At 39.4% G+C, this 12,203-nt stretch overlaps 1 protein-coding gene across 4 annotated transcripts in view; it reads left to right on the forward strand.

Moving 5' to 3' along the window:
* Window positions 1–336: 336 nt before the first annotated feature.
* ZNF831 (zinc finger protein 831) overlaps window positions 337–12,203 on the forward strand; it is a 172,374-nt gene continuing 160,507 nt past the window's right edge. For 2 of the 4 annotated variants that reach the window (XR_004522092.2, XM_033840011.2), the window contains exon 1: window positions 337–636. The gene's annotated coding sequence lies outside the window, so the exon portion shown is untranslated. The remainder of the gene's footprint in view (window positions 637–12,203) is intronic. The other 2 variants (XM_033840012.2, XM_033840010.2) reach the window with 2 other exon arrangements.

Genomic DNA, 12,203 nt, shown 5'->3' on the forward strand with positions numbered 1-12,203 from the left:
CGCATCTCCAGGAAAATGACCAAACTGGCTCTAATTCTTACCAGCCTCCACAGAATAACCATATCTCTGATGCACTGGGTGCCACACCTTCATTTCCCAGCAGCAGGCTCGGTGGCCGGGTTGCTAGATCAATAGTCACAATTACTAAAGGCCTCAGCTGAGCTGTATTTTCTTCCCCGTCTCTGCGGCTCTCTCTTCCTGTTTTCTAAGCGTTGCTACTGTGACATTAAGTGATGTATAGAAAAGAATTGACTTCCTGTTTCTGAGCCAGCCCAAGTTTCGTCTCTGCTTGCATCTCCTCCAGGTGGTTCAAAATGGTGCTTTTCTCAGTTAAACCCGGCGTTGACTCAAAGGCCAAGCCATGGGAGGCCATCCTCTTTTATTTTATTTTCTAAGATGCAGGGAGGATGCCTCTGTCCTCTGAGATGCTGCCTGCAGAGTAGCGACCAGAGAGGATGCCTGAGACGGCCGTCTCAGCAAAGAGAGTGGGAGGAGGGCTGGGCCAGTGCCTCTCTGCTCTGGGGCGCCTGCCCACTTGTCTTTTCTGGGGCTATGGATGTCTCCCCAGTTTCAGGCCAGGTCATTCGTGTTTGAATCGGAGCACCACTGGCTGCAAGTACATCTCTCTTCATCAAGGTAGGTAACATACTCCACAAGATAAGTCTGTAGAAGATCCTAGTTAAAAATAAACAACTCTTTTTTACGTTGTGCTCTTAATGATATATTTACCTTCAAGCGCGCAGTTAAAAAGAAAATGCTACGCAAAACTGGGCCTGACCCAGTTCAGTAATTGTCTTGTGTGCCTGTCACAACTGTTATTTTTGTCAGAATATTTACTGCAAATCATAACGGCTGTCAGAAACTGAGTCCACAATCCGTGTTCTACTGAACACAGAACAACCTACAAGGAAATTCGTTGCTTTATAAGCAGTTCTTTTTTTTTTTTCAATGATGGACCTAATTAAACTGAAGGTGTGAATTGGTTAGAAACATCAGTTCTATTAGCCCAAGGGTTAGAAAAATAAAACATACAGTATAATCTAAATATCAAGGTATTTGATAGCGACACTATTTTTAGCATTTCTACTGTTCAACCACCCAAGGGTAGCATTTTTCAACGAGATTTACAAGGGACCCTGGACCCTGGACCACGTATTTATACATATATTTGGCTTCCCTTCATCCAGAATAGCTAAGAGCTGGAGGGTCTGTCAGATAAGCCCTGGAGCCCATATTCTGAGAGGTGGCTGGCTCCTCTGTTCCCGTAGCAAATCTTTCTGTGAGAATGAAATCAGAGATGTTATCTGCCAGAATGCAAGGGGAGACAGGATGCAACTTAGAAAACCGATAACATCAGCTGACTGGGAAAAGCAGAATAAACGTCAGGGTCGGTTTAAAATAATGTGCTTGTTAACTACCCTAATTCTATTGCCCCAGCTAAGGGCAAGCTTTTAGGATCACAAGACTGATATCCATCAGAGCAAGTGTTTAGCTTCTGCAGAAGGCTTGGGGGCTGTGGGAAGATTTTGAGAAGCCAGGAGATGAAGGGTTGCTTCCTCAGTTTTACTTTGACCAGGAAGTCGGGGGAGGGGAACCTCCCAAAACCTAAATAATCACTGCCTAGTTGCCGAGAGGAAATGAGGCCACCAGGAGGGGCAAACGGGTATCAGCCAGAGGCCTTTCTCGTGGTAGAAACCATAAGCATGTATGCAGAGAACCAAGACAGTGGAAGGAGGTGGGGAGGTCTGTGTGTGATTAAGGGGGAAAATCCCAACGTGGAATGCCCACCACCCATACATTCACTGGTTGTCTAGTCCTTTGAACAAGTGGACATGAGCCCCACCCTCTAAAGAACGAAAACATGGCTTGAAAGTCACGGTGACTTATTCAAAGTCATTGAGTTTGGGAATTCCCTGGTGCACCAGTGGTTAGGACACGGGGCTTTCACTGCTGTGGGCCGGGGTTCAATCCCTGGTTGGGGAACCAAGATCCTGCAAGCCACGCAGCGTGGCCAAAAAAAAAAATGATGTTTTACATTACTTTAAAAAATAATTTACAAAGTCATAGAGTTTGAAAGGAGCAGAGCACAGGTTCAAAGACAGGTCTCGTCTCCGAGGTCTGGGTATTCAATCCTCCTGGGTGTGGCTCGGCAGGGATGGTTGAATGGTTGATGATGTGAATGGTTGCGTTCAGGAATCTCTGCAGAGTCCGCTGGGGGCATCCGTAGGCAACCTTCTCCCTGCTTTGACTTGCAACCAAGTGAGAGGTCTTTGAGGGTCTTCGTTGCTATCGTTGTATTTTCATGACGATTATTTGCATTCATACAATGGCGGAGCCTCTCCATATATGGCGGTGATGTCAAATGTCCTCTGATATAAGGGTACCTGAGGGCAAGTGAGTGGACCCAAAGGAAACAGAGCCAAGGAAAATGATGTGTGTTGAGTCAGTGTTTCTCCAAGGGCAGCCCAGGCCTAGGGACGTGGTTTTAGGTCAACTCTAGATGCTGCAGTAAATAACACGGACTCACACGCTGTGAAGGTTGTTTCCTGTTTCAGTGCCCTCTCTTTTGATTTACTTATTTACTATTTATTAGGCTTTTTTGTTTTGAGATAATTGTAGATTCACATGCAGTTGTAAGAAATAATCCAGAGGGAGCCCATGTACCTTTTACCCAGTTCTCCCCCCCCCATGGTAACATCTTGCAAATCACAACCTGCATATTGATACAGTCGAGATACAAACTATTTCCATCACCACAGGGATCTCTCATGGCCACACCCACTTCCCTCCTGCTCTCTTCCTCTCAACCCCTGGTAACTTTTCATCTGTTCTCCAGTTCCATAATTTGTCATTTCAAGAATGTTATATAAATGAAAAAATAGAACTACCCTATGACCCAGCCATTCTACCCCTGGGTATATATTTGAAAGAAACAAAACCACTAATTCTAAAAGATCCACACACCCCAGTGTTCATAGCAGCGTTATTTACAATTGCCAAGACATGGAAGCAACCTAAATGTCCATCAATGGACATTGGATGAACGGATACAGAAGATGTGGTGCATATATATACAATGGAATATTACTCAGCCATCAAAATAATGAAATTTTGCCATTAGCAGCAACACGGATGGGCTTGGAGGGCATTATGCTGAGTGAAATGTCACACAGAGAAAGACAGAATGTATGATATCATGTATATGTGGAATCTAAAAAATACAACAAACTAGTGAATAAAACAAAAAAGAAGCAGACTCACAGATACAGGGAACAAACTAGTGGTTACCAGTGGGGAGAGGGAAGGGGGAGGGGCAATAGAGGGGGAGGGGATTAAGAGGTACAAACGATTGGGTATAAAATAAGCTACAAGGATATATTGTACAACACGGGAATATAACCAATATTTTATACTAACTAAATGAAGTATAACCCTCAAAAATTGTGAATCATTGTATTGTACCCCTGTAATTTATATATAAGATTATACATCAACTACATGTCAATAAAAAAATGGAAAAAGTAAAATAAAATATAGAAAAGAAGAAGAATGTTATATAAATGAAATTACAGTGTGTGGCCTTTGGGTCTGGATTTTTTCATGCAGCATAATATTCTCATAATTCAGCATAATTCTCAATTCTCAAAATTGTTCACTCCTTTGGATTGCTGAGTATATTCTATAATATAGATGTTCCACAGCTGGTTTAACTATTTATCTGTTGAAGGACATCAGGGCTGATTCCAATTTTCAGCTATTACACAATAAAGCTACCATGAACATTTGTGTACAGGCTCCTGTGTGAACTTAAGTTTTCATTTCTCTGGAATAAAAGGCCAGGAGTGTAATTCCTGGGTTGAATTGTAGTGGCATGATTTTTTTTTTTTTAAAGAAACTGCCTAACTTTTTTCCAGAATGGCCTTTCCACTTCATATCCACACCAGCTAATCATCTCGTATTTCCACATCCTCGCCTGCTCTTGGTGTCATCACTGGTTTTCATTTCCGCCATTCTGATGGGTGTGCAGTGACAGCTCGCTGTGGCTTTCATTTGCATTTCTCTGATGGTTAATGGTGCTGAACGCCTTTTCATGTGCTTGTTTCCATCTGTATATCTTTGGCGACGTGTCTCTTCGTGTTTTTGCTCATTTTCTGCTTGGATTGTTGTTGAATTTTTTTAATTTAATTTTTATTTTATATTGGAGTATAGTTTGAATTTTTTTTAATGTTAAGTTTTTATACTCTAGATCCGAGTCCCTGGTCAGATATATGGTTTACGAATATTTTCTCCTGGTCTGTAGCGGGTGTTTTCATCCTCTTCAAAGCAGGGGCTCTTGTAGAGCAAATATTTTTAATTTTGATGGGGTCCAGTTTATCAATTTTTCTTCCTGTGGGACATGCTTTTGGCATCAAGTCTGAGAACTCTTTCCTATGCCCTGGATTCTGAAGATTTTCTCCTATTTTTTTTTTTTTCTAGAGCTTTACAGTTTTACAGTTTCCATTTAAGCTTGTTTCCCATTTAGAGTTAATGTTTGTATAAGTAAGGTGTGAGGTTTAGTTGAGGTTATTCTTTCTGTCTATGTATGTCAATTACTCCAGCACCATTTGTTGAAAAGGTTACCCTCCCTCCACCAGATTGCTTTTGAACCTTTGTTAAAAATCTGTTGGGCCTATTTGTGTGAGTCTTTTTCTGTTTTTTAAAACAGTTCTGTTCAATTGATCTATGTGTCTGTTCCTCTGCTGATATGACACTGTCTTCATTACTGTAGCTCTGTAATAAGTTTTCAAATTTATTGAAAATTTAGACTGATGCCTCCCATTTTATTATGCTTTTTCAAAACTGATTTATTCTAGTTCCTTTTCCTTTCTCTATAAATTTTCGAATAATCTTGTCTATGCCCACCAAAAAAATCTTACTGGGATTTTGATAGGAATTGAATTAAACCTGTAGATCAATTTGGGGAGAACTGACATCTTTACTATGTTCAGTCTTCCAATCCATGACATAATCTACCTCTATTTAGATTTTCTTTGAGTTTTTCATCAGTGTTTTGTAAATAGGTCCTGGGTATGTTTTGTTAGTTTTACATTTAAGTATTTCAATTTCTTGAGTGATTACAAATGGTATTGCATTTAAAATTTGGGTTTCCAACTATTCATTGCTAGTATATATAAGTAGGATTGATTTTTGTATCTCAAGACTTTGCTGAACTTGCCTATTAGTTCTAGAAAAAATTTTTTTTTCCTTGGGATTTTCTACGTAGACAATCATGTCATCTGCAATTAGGGACAGGTTTTATTTCCTCCTCTCTTGTCTGTATGTCCTTTATTGCCTTTCTTGCTTTGTCGCACTGGCTGGAATTTGCATATCTATGTTATGTGAAAGGGCTGGGTTGCATCTCTGTCTCATTCCTGATCTTTGGGAGGAAGTATTCAGCTTTCTGCCGTAAAGGGTAACGTTTTTAGATGCTTCATCAAGTCGAGAAGCTTTCCCCCTATTTCTATTTTCTTTTCCTTTTTTAAAAAAAATTAATTATTTATTAATTTTATTTATTTATTTTGGCTGTGTTGGGTCTCAGTTGCGGCATGTGGGATCTTTCGTTGTGGTGCATGGGCTTCTCTCTAGTTGTGGCATGTGGGTTTTCTCTCTCTAGTTGTGGCACACGAGCTATAGAGCACGTGGGCTCTGTGCTTTGCGGCACGCGGGCTCTCTAGTTGAGGCACATGAGCTCAGTAGTTGTGACCTGGGTTTAGTTTCCCCGCGGCATGTGGGATCTTACTTCCCTGACCAGGGATTGAACCCGTGTCCCCTGCAGTGTAAGGCAGATTCTTTACCACTGGACCACCAGGCAAGTCCCTATTCCTATTTTCTGAGAGATTTTATTATGAATGGGTGTTGACTTGTATCAAGAGCTTTTTCTCCAGCAATTGATAAATCATGTGATTTTTTTTCTTTGCCCTGTAAACATGGTGGATTACACTGTTGAGGCCCTGGGGCCCTGGGTCATGATGTGTAATTCTTTCTATATTGTAGAATCTATTTGCTGACATTTTGTGAGGATTTTGCATCTATATTCATGAAGAGATAGTGCTCTGTAGTTTGTTTGTTTGTTTTTTTGGACTGTCTTTGTCTGGTTTTGGTGTTACGGTAATACCTAGTTTCATGAAATTAATGGGGAAATGCTCTCTCCTCTTCTGTTTCCTGGAAGAAATTTTGTAGAACTGTTGTTAATTTTTCTTTAAACTCTAGGCAGAATTCTTCGGGTCCATTAGGACCTGAAGACTGCTTTTGGGGGAGTTTTAAAATTACAAATTTTGTCTGCTTAATAGTTACACTGCTATTCAAATGATCTGTTTCGTATGTGGTGACTTTTGCTAATTTGTGCTTTTTGAGAAGTTGGTTCATTTTATTTAAGTTATTGAATGTATATGGATAGAGTTATTCATGGTATCCCTGTGCTGTCCTTTTGATACTTACAGGGTCGGTCATGATATTCTGTTTCATTCCCGGTGTTGGTAATTTGTGTCTTCTCTCCTTTTTCCTTTCTAAATCTTGGTAGAGATTCTAAAGATCAGTTTTATTTATTTATTTTTTAACATCTTTATTGGAGTATAATTGCTTTGCAATGGTGTGCTAGCTTGTGCTTTACAACAAAATGAATCAGTTATATATATATACATATGTTCCCATATCTCTTCCCTCTCGCGTCTCCCTCCCTCCCACCCTCCCTATCCCACCCCTCCAGGCGGTCACAAAGCACCGAGCTGATCTCCCTGTGCTATGCAGCTGCTTCCCACTAGCTATCTGCCTTACGTTTGGTAGTGTATATATGTCCATGCCTCTCTCTCACTTTGTCACAGCTTACCCTTCCCCCTCCCCATATCCTCAAGTCCATTCTCTAGTAGGTCTGTGTCTTTATTCCTGTTTTACCCCTAGGTTCTTCATGACATTTTTTTTTCTTAAATTCCATATATATGTGTTAGCATATGGTATTTGTCTCTTTCTTTCAGACTTACTTCACTCTGTATGACAGACTCTAGGTCTATCCACCTCATTACAAATAGCTCAATTTCGTTTCAATATTCAATATTCCATTGTATGTATGTGCCACATCTTCTTTATCCATTCATCCGATGATGGGCACTTAGGTTGCTTCCATGTCCTGGCTATTGTAAATAGAGCTGCAATGAACATTTTGGTACATGACTCTTTGAATTATGGTTTTCTCAGGGTATATGCCCAGTAGTGGGATTGCTGGGTCATATGGTAGTTCTATTTGTAGTTTTCTAAGGAACCTCCATACTGTTCTCCACAGTGGCTGTATCAATTTCCATTCCCCCCAACAGTGCAAGAGGGTTCCCTTTTCTCCACACCCTCTCCAGCATTTATTGTTTCTAGATTTTTTGATGATGGCCATTCTGACTGGTGTGAGATGATATCTCATTGTAGTTTTGATTTGCATTTCTCTAATGATTAGTGATGTTGAGCATTCTTTCATGTGTTTGTTGGCAGTCTGTATATCTTCTTTGGAGAAATGTCTATTTAGGTCTTCTGCCCATTTTTGGATTGGGTTGTTTGGTTTTTTGTTATTAAGCTGCATGAGCTGCTTTATAAATTTTGGAGATTAATCCTTTGTCACGTGCTTCATTTGCAAATATTTTCTCCCATTCTGAGGGTTGTCTTTTGGTCTTGTTCATGGTTTCCTTTGCTGTGCAAAAGATTTGAAGTTTCATTAGGTCCCATTTGTTTATTTTTGTTTTTACTTCCATTTCTCTAGGAGGTGGGTCAAAAAGGATCTTCCTGTCATTTATGTCATAGAGTGTCCTGCCTATGTTTTCCTCTAAGAGTTTGATAGTTTCTGGCCTTACATTTAGGTCTTTAATCCATTTGGAGCTTATTTTTGTGTATGGTGTTAGGGAGTGATCTAATCTCATACTTTTACATGTACCTGTCCAGTTTTCGCAACACCACTTATTGAAGAGGCTGTCCTTTCTCCACTGTACATTCCTGCCTCCTTTATCAAAGACAAGGTGACCATATGTGCGTGGGTTTATCTCTAGGCTTTCTATCCTGTTCCATTGATCTATCTTTCTGTTTTTGTGCCAGTACCATACTGTCTTGATTACTGTAGCTTTGTAGTATAGTCTGAAGTCAGGGAGCCTGATTCTTCCAGCTCCGTTTTTCGTTCTCAAGATTGTTTTGGCTATTTGGGGTCTTTTGTGTTTCCATACAAATTGTGAAATTTTTTGTTCTAGTTCTGTGAAAAATGCCAGTGGTAGTTTGATAGGGATTGCATTGAATCTGTAGATTGCTTTGGGTAGTAGAGTCATTTTCACAATGTTGATTCTTCCAATCCAAGAACATGGTATATCTCTCCATCTATTTGTATCATCTTGAATTTCTTTCATCAGTGTCTTATAACTTTCTGCATACAGGTCTTTTGTCTCCTTAGGTAGGTTTATTCCTAGATATTTTATTCTTTTTGTTGCAATGGTAAATGGGAGTGTTTTCTTGATTTCACTTTCAGATTTTTCATCATTAGTGTATAGGAATGCAAGAGATTTCTGTGCATTAATATTGTATCCTGCTACTTTACCAAATTCATTGATTAGCTCTAGTAGTTTTTTGGTAGCATCTTTAGGATTCTCTATGTATAGTATCATGTCGTCTGCAAACAGTGACAGCTTTACTTCTTCTTTTCCAACTTGGATTCCTTTTATTGCCTTTTCTTCTCTGATTGCTGTGGCTAAAACTTCCAAAACTATGTTGAATAATAGTGGTGAGAGTGGGCAACCTTGTCTTGTTCCTGATCTTAGTGGAAATGCTTTCAGTTTTTCACCATTGAGGACGATGTTGGCTGTGGGTTTGTCATATATGGCCTTTATTATGTTGAGGAAAGTTCCCGCTATGCCTACTTTCTGCAGGGTTTTTATCATAAATGGATGTTGAATTTTGTCGAAAGCTTTCTCTGCATCTATTGAGATGATCATATGGATTTTCTCCTTCAGTTTGTTAATATGGTGTATCACGTTGATTGATTTGCGTATATTGAAGAATCCTTGCATTCCTGGAATAAACCCCACTTGATCATGGTGTATGATCCTTTTAATGTGCTGTTGGATTCTGTTTGCTAGTATTTTGTTGAAGATTTTTGCATCTATGTTCATCAGTGATATTGGCCTGTAGTTTTCTTTCTTTGTGACATCCTTGTCTGGTTTTGGTATCAGGGTGATGGTGGCCTCGTAGAATGAGTTTGGGAGTGTTCCTCCCTCTGCTATATTTTGGAAGTTTGAGAAGGATGGGTGTTATCTCTTCTCTAAATGTTTGATAGAATTCGCCTGTGAAGCCATCTGGCCCTGGGCTTTTGTTAGTTGGAAGATTTTTAATCGCAGTTTCAATTTCAGTGCTTGTGATTGGTCTGTTCATATTTTCTATTTCTTCCTGATTCAGTCTTGGCAGGTTGTGCCTTTCTAAGAATTTGTCCATTTCTTCTAGGTTGTCCATTTTATTGGCATAGAGTTGCTTGTAGTAATCTCTCATGATCTTTTGTATTTCTGCAATGTCAGTTGTTACTTCTCCTTTTTCATTTCTAATTCTATTGACTTGAGTCTTCTCCCGTTTTTTCTTGATGAGTCTGGCTAATGGTTTATCAATTTTGTTTATCTTCTCAAAGAACCAGCTTTTAGTTTTATTGATCTTTGCTATCGTTTCCTTCATTTCTTTTTCATTTATTTCTGATCTGATCTTTATGATTTCTTTCCTTCTGCTAACTTTGGGTTTTTTTTGTTCTTCTTTCTCTAATTGCTTTAGGTGCAAGGTTAGGTTGTTTATTCGAGATGTTTCCTGTTCTTACCTGTTTCTTAAGGTAGGATTGTATTGCTATAAACTTCCCTCTTAGAACTGCTTTTGCTGCATCCCATAGATTTTGGGTTGTCGTGTCTCCATTGTCATTTGTTTCTAGGTATTTTTAAATTTCCTCTTTGATTTCTTCAGTGATCACTTCATTATTAAGTAGTGTATTGTTTAGCCTCCATGTGTTTGTATTTTTTACAGATCTTTTCCTGTAATTGATATCTAGACTCATAGCATTGTGGTCGGAAAAGATACTTGATACAATTTCAATTTTCTTAAATTTACCAAGGCTTGATTTGTGACCCAAGATATGATCTATCCTGGAGAATGTTCCATGAGCAGTAGAGAAAAATGTGTATTCTGTTGTTTTTGGATGGAATGTTCTATAAATATCAATTAAGTCCATCTTGTTTAATGTATCATTTAAAGCTTGTGTCTCCTTATTTATTTTCATTTTGGATGAGCTGTCCATTGGTAAAAGTGGGGTGTTAAAGTCCTCTACTATGAATGTGTTCCTGTTGATTTCCCCTTTTATGGCTGTTAGTATTTGCCTTATGTATTGAGGTGCTCCTATGTTGGGTGCATAAATATTTACAATTGTTATATCTTCTTCGTGGATCGATCCCTTGATCATTATGTAGTGTCCTTCTTTGTCTCTTCTAATAGTCTTTATTTTAAAGTCTATTTTGTCTGATATGAGAATTGCTACTCCAGCTTTCTTTTGGTTTCCATTTGCATGAAATATCTTTTTCCATCTCCTTACTTTCAGTCTGTATGTGTCTCTAGGTCTGAAGTGGGTCTCTTGTAGACAGCAAATATATGGGTCTTGTTTCTGTATCCATTCAGCCAATCTGTGTCTTTTGGTGGGAGCATTTAGTCCATTTACATTTAAGGTAATTATCGATATGCATGTTCCTATTCCCATTTTCTTAATTGTTTTGGGTTCATTATTGTAGGTCTTTTCCTTCTCTTGTGTTTCTTGCCTAGACAAGTTGCTTTAGCAGTTGTTGTAGAGCTGGTTTTGTGGTGCTGAACTCTCTCAGCTTTTGCTTGTCTGTAACGGCTTTAATTTCTCCATCAAATCTGAATGAGATCCTTGCTGGGTACAGTAATCTTGGTTGCAGGTTTTTCTCCTTCATCACTTTAAATATGTCCTGCCAGTCCCTTCTGGCTTGCAGAGTTTCTGCTGAAAGACCAGCTGTTAACCTTATGGGGATTCCCTTGGGTGTTATTTGTTGTTTTTCCCTTGCTGCTTTTAATATGTTTGCTTTGTATTTAATTTTTGACAGTTTGATTAATATGTGTCTTGGCATGTTTCTCCTTGGATTTATCCTGTATGGGACTCTCTGTGCTTCCTAGACTTGATTAACTATTTCCTTTCCCATATTAGGGAAGTTTTCAACTATAATCTCTTCAAATATGTTCTCAGTCCCTTTCTTTTTCTCTTCTTCTTCTGGGACCCCTATAATTCAAATGTTGGTGCATTTAATGTTGTCCCAGAGGTCTCTGAGACTGTCCTCAGTTCTTTTCATTCTTTTTTCTTTATTCTGCTCTGCAGTAGTTATTTCCACTCTTTTAACTTCCAGGTCACTTATCCGTTCTTCTGCCTCAGTTATTCTGCTATTGATCCCATCTAGAGTATTTTTCATTTCATTTATTGTGTTGTCCATCATTGTTTGTTTCATCTTTAGTTCTTCTAGGTCCTTGTTAAATGTTTCTTGCATTTTGTCTATTCTATTTCCCAGATTTTGGATCATCTTTACTATCATTATTCTGAATTCTTTTTCAGGTAGACTGCCCATTTCCTCTTCATTTGTTAGGTCTGGTGGGTTTTTATCTTGCTCCTTCATCTGCTGTGAGTTTCTCTGCCTTCTCATTTTGTTTAACTTACTGTTTTTGGGGTGTCCTTTTTGCAGGCTGCAGGTTCGTAGTTCCCGTTGTTTTTGATGTCTGTCCCCAGTGGCTAAGGTTTGTTCAGTGGGTTGTGTAGGCTTCCTGGTGGGGGGACTAGTGCCTATGTTCTGGTGGATGAGGCTGGATCTTGTCTTTCTGGTGGGTAGGTCCACGTCAGGTGGTGTGTTTTGGGGTTTCTGTGGACTTATTATGATTTGGGGCAGCCTCTCTGCTAATGGGTGGGGTTGTGCTCCTGTCTTACTAGTTGTTTGCCATAGGATGTCCAGCACTGTAGCTTGCTGGTCGTTGAGTGAAGCTGGGTGCTGGTGTTGAGATGGAGATCTCTGGGAGATTTTTGCCGTTTGATATGTGGATCTGGGAGGTCTCTTGTGGAACAGTGTCCTGAAGTTGGCTCTCTCACCTCAGAGGCACAGCACTGATTCCTGGCTGCAGCACCA

This window comes from Tursiops truncatus, chromosome 15, assembly GCF_011762595.2.
Source record: "Tursiops truncatus isolate mTurTru1 chromosome 15, mTurTru1.mat.Y, whole genome shotgun sequence".
In the NCBI taxonomy this organism is placed as follows: domain Eukaryota; kingdom Metazoa; phylum Chordata; class Mammalia; order Artiodactyla; family Delphinidae; genus Tursiops; species Tursiops truncatus.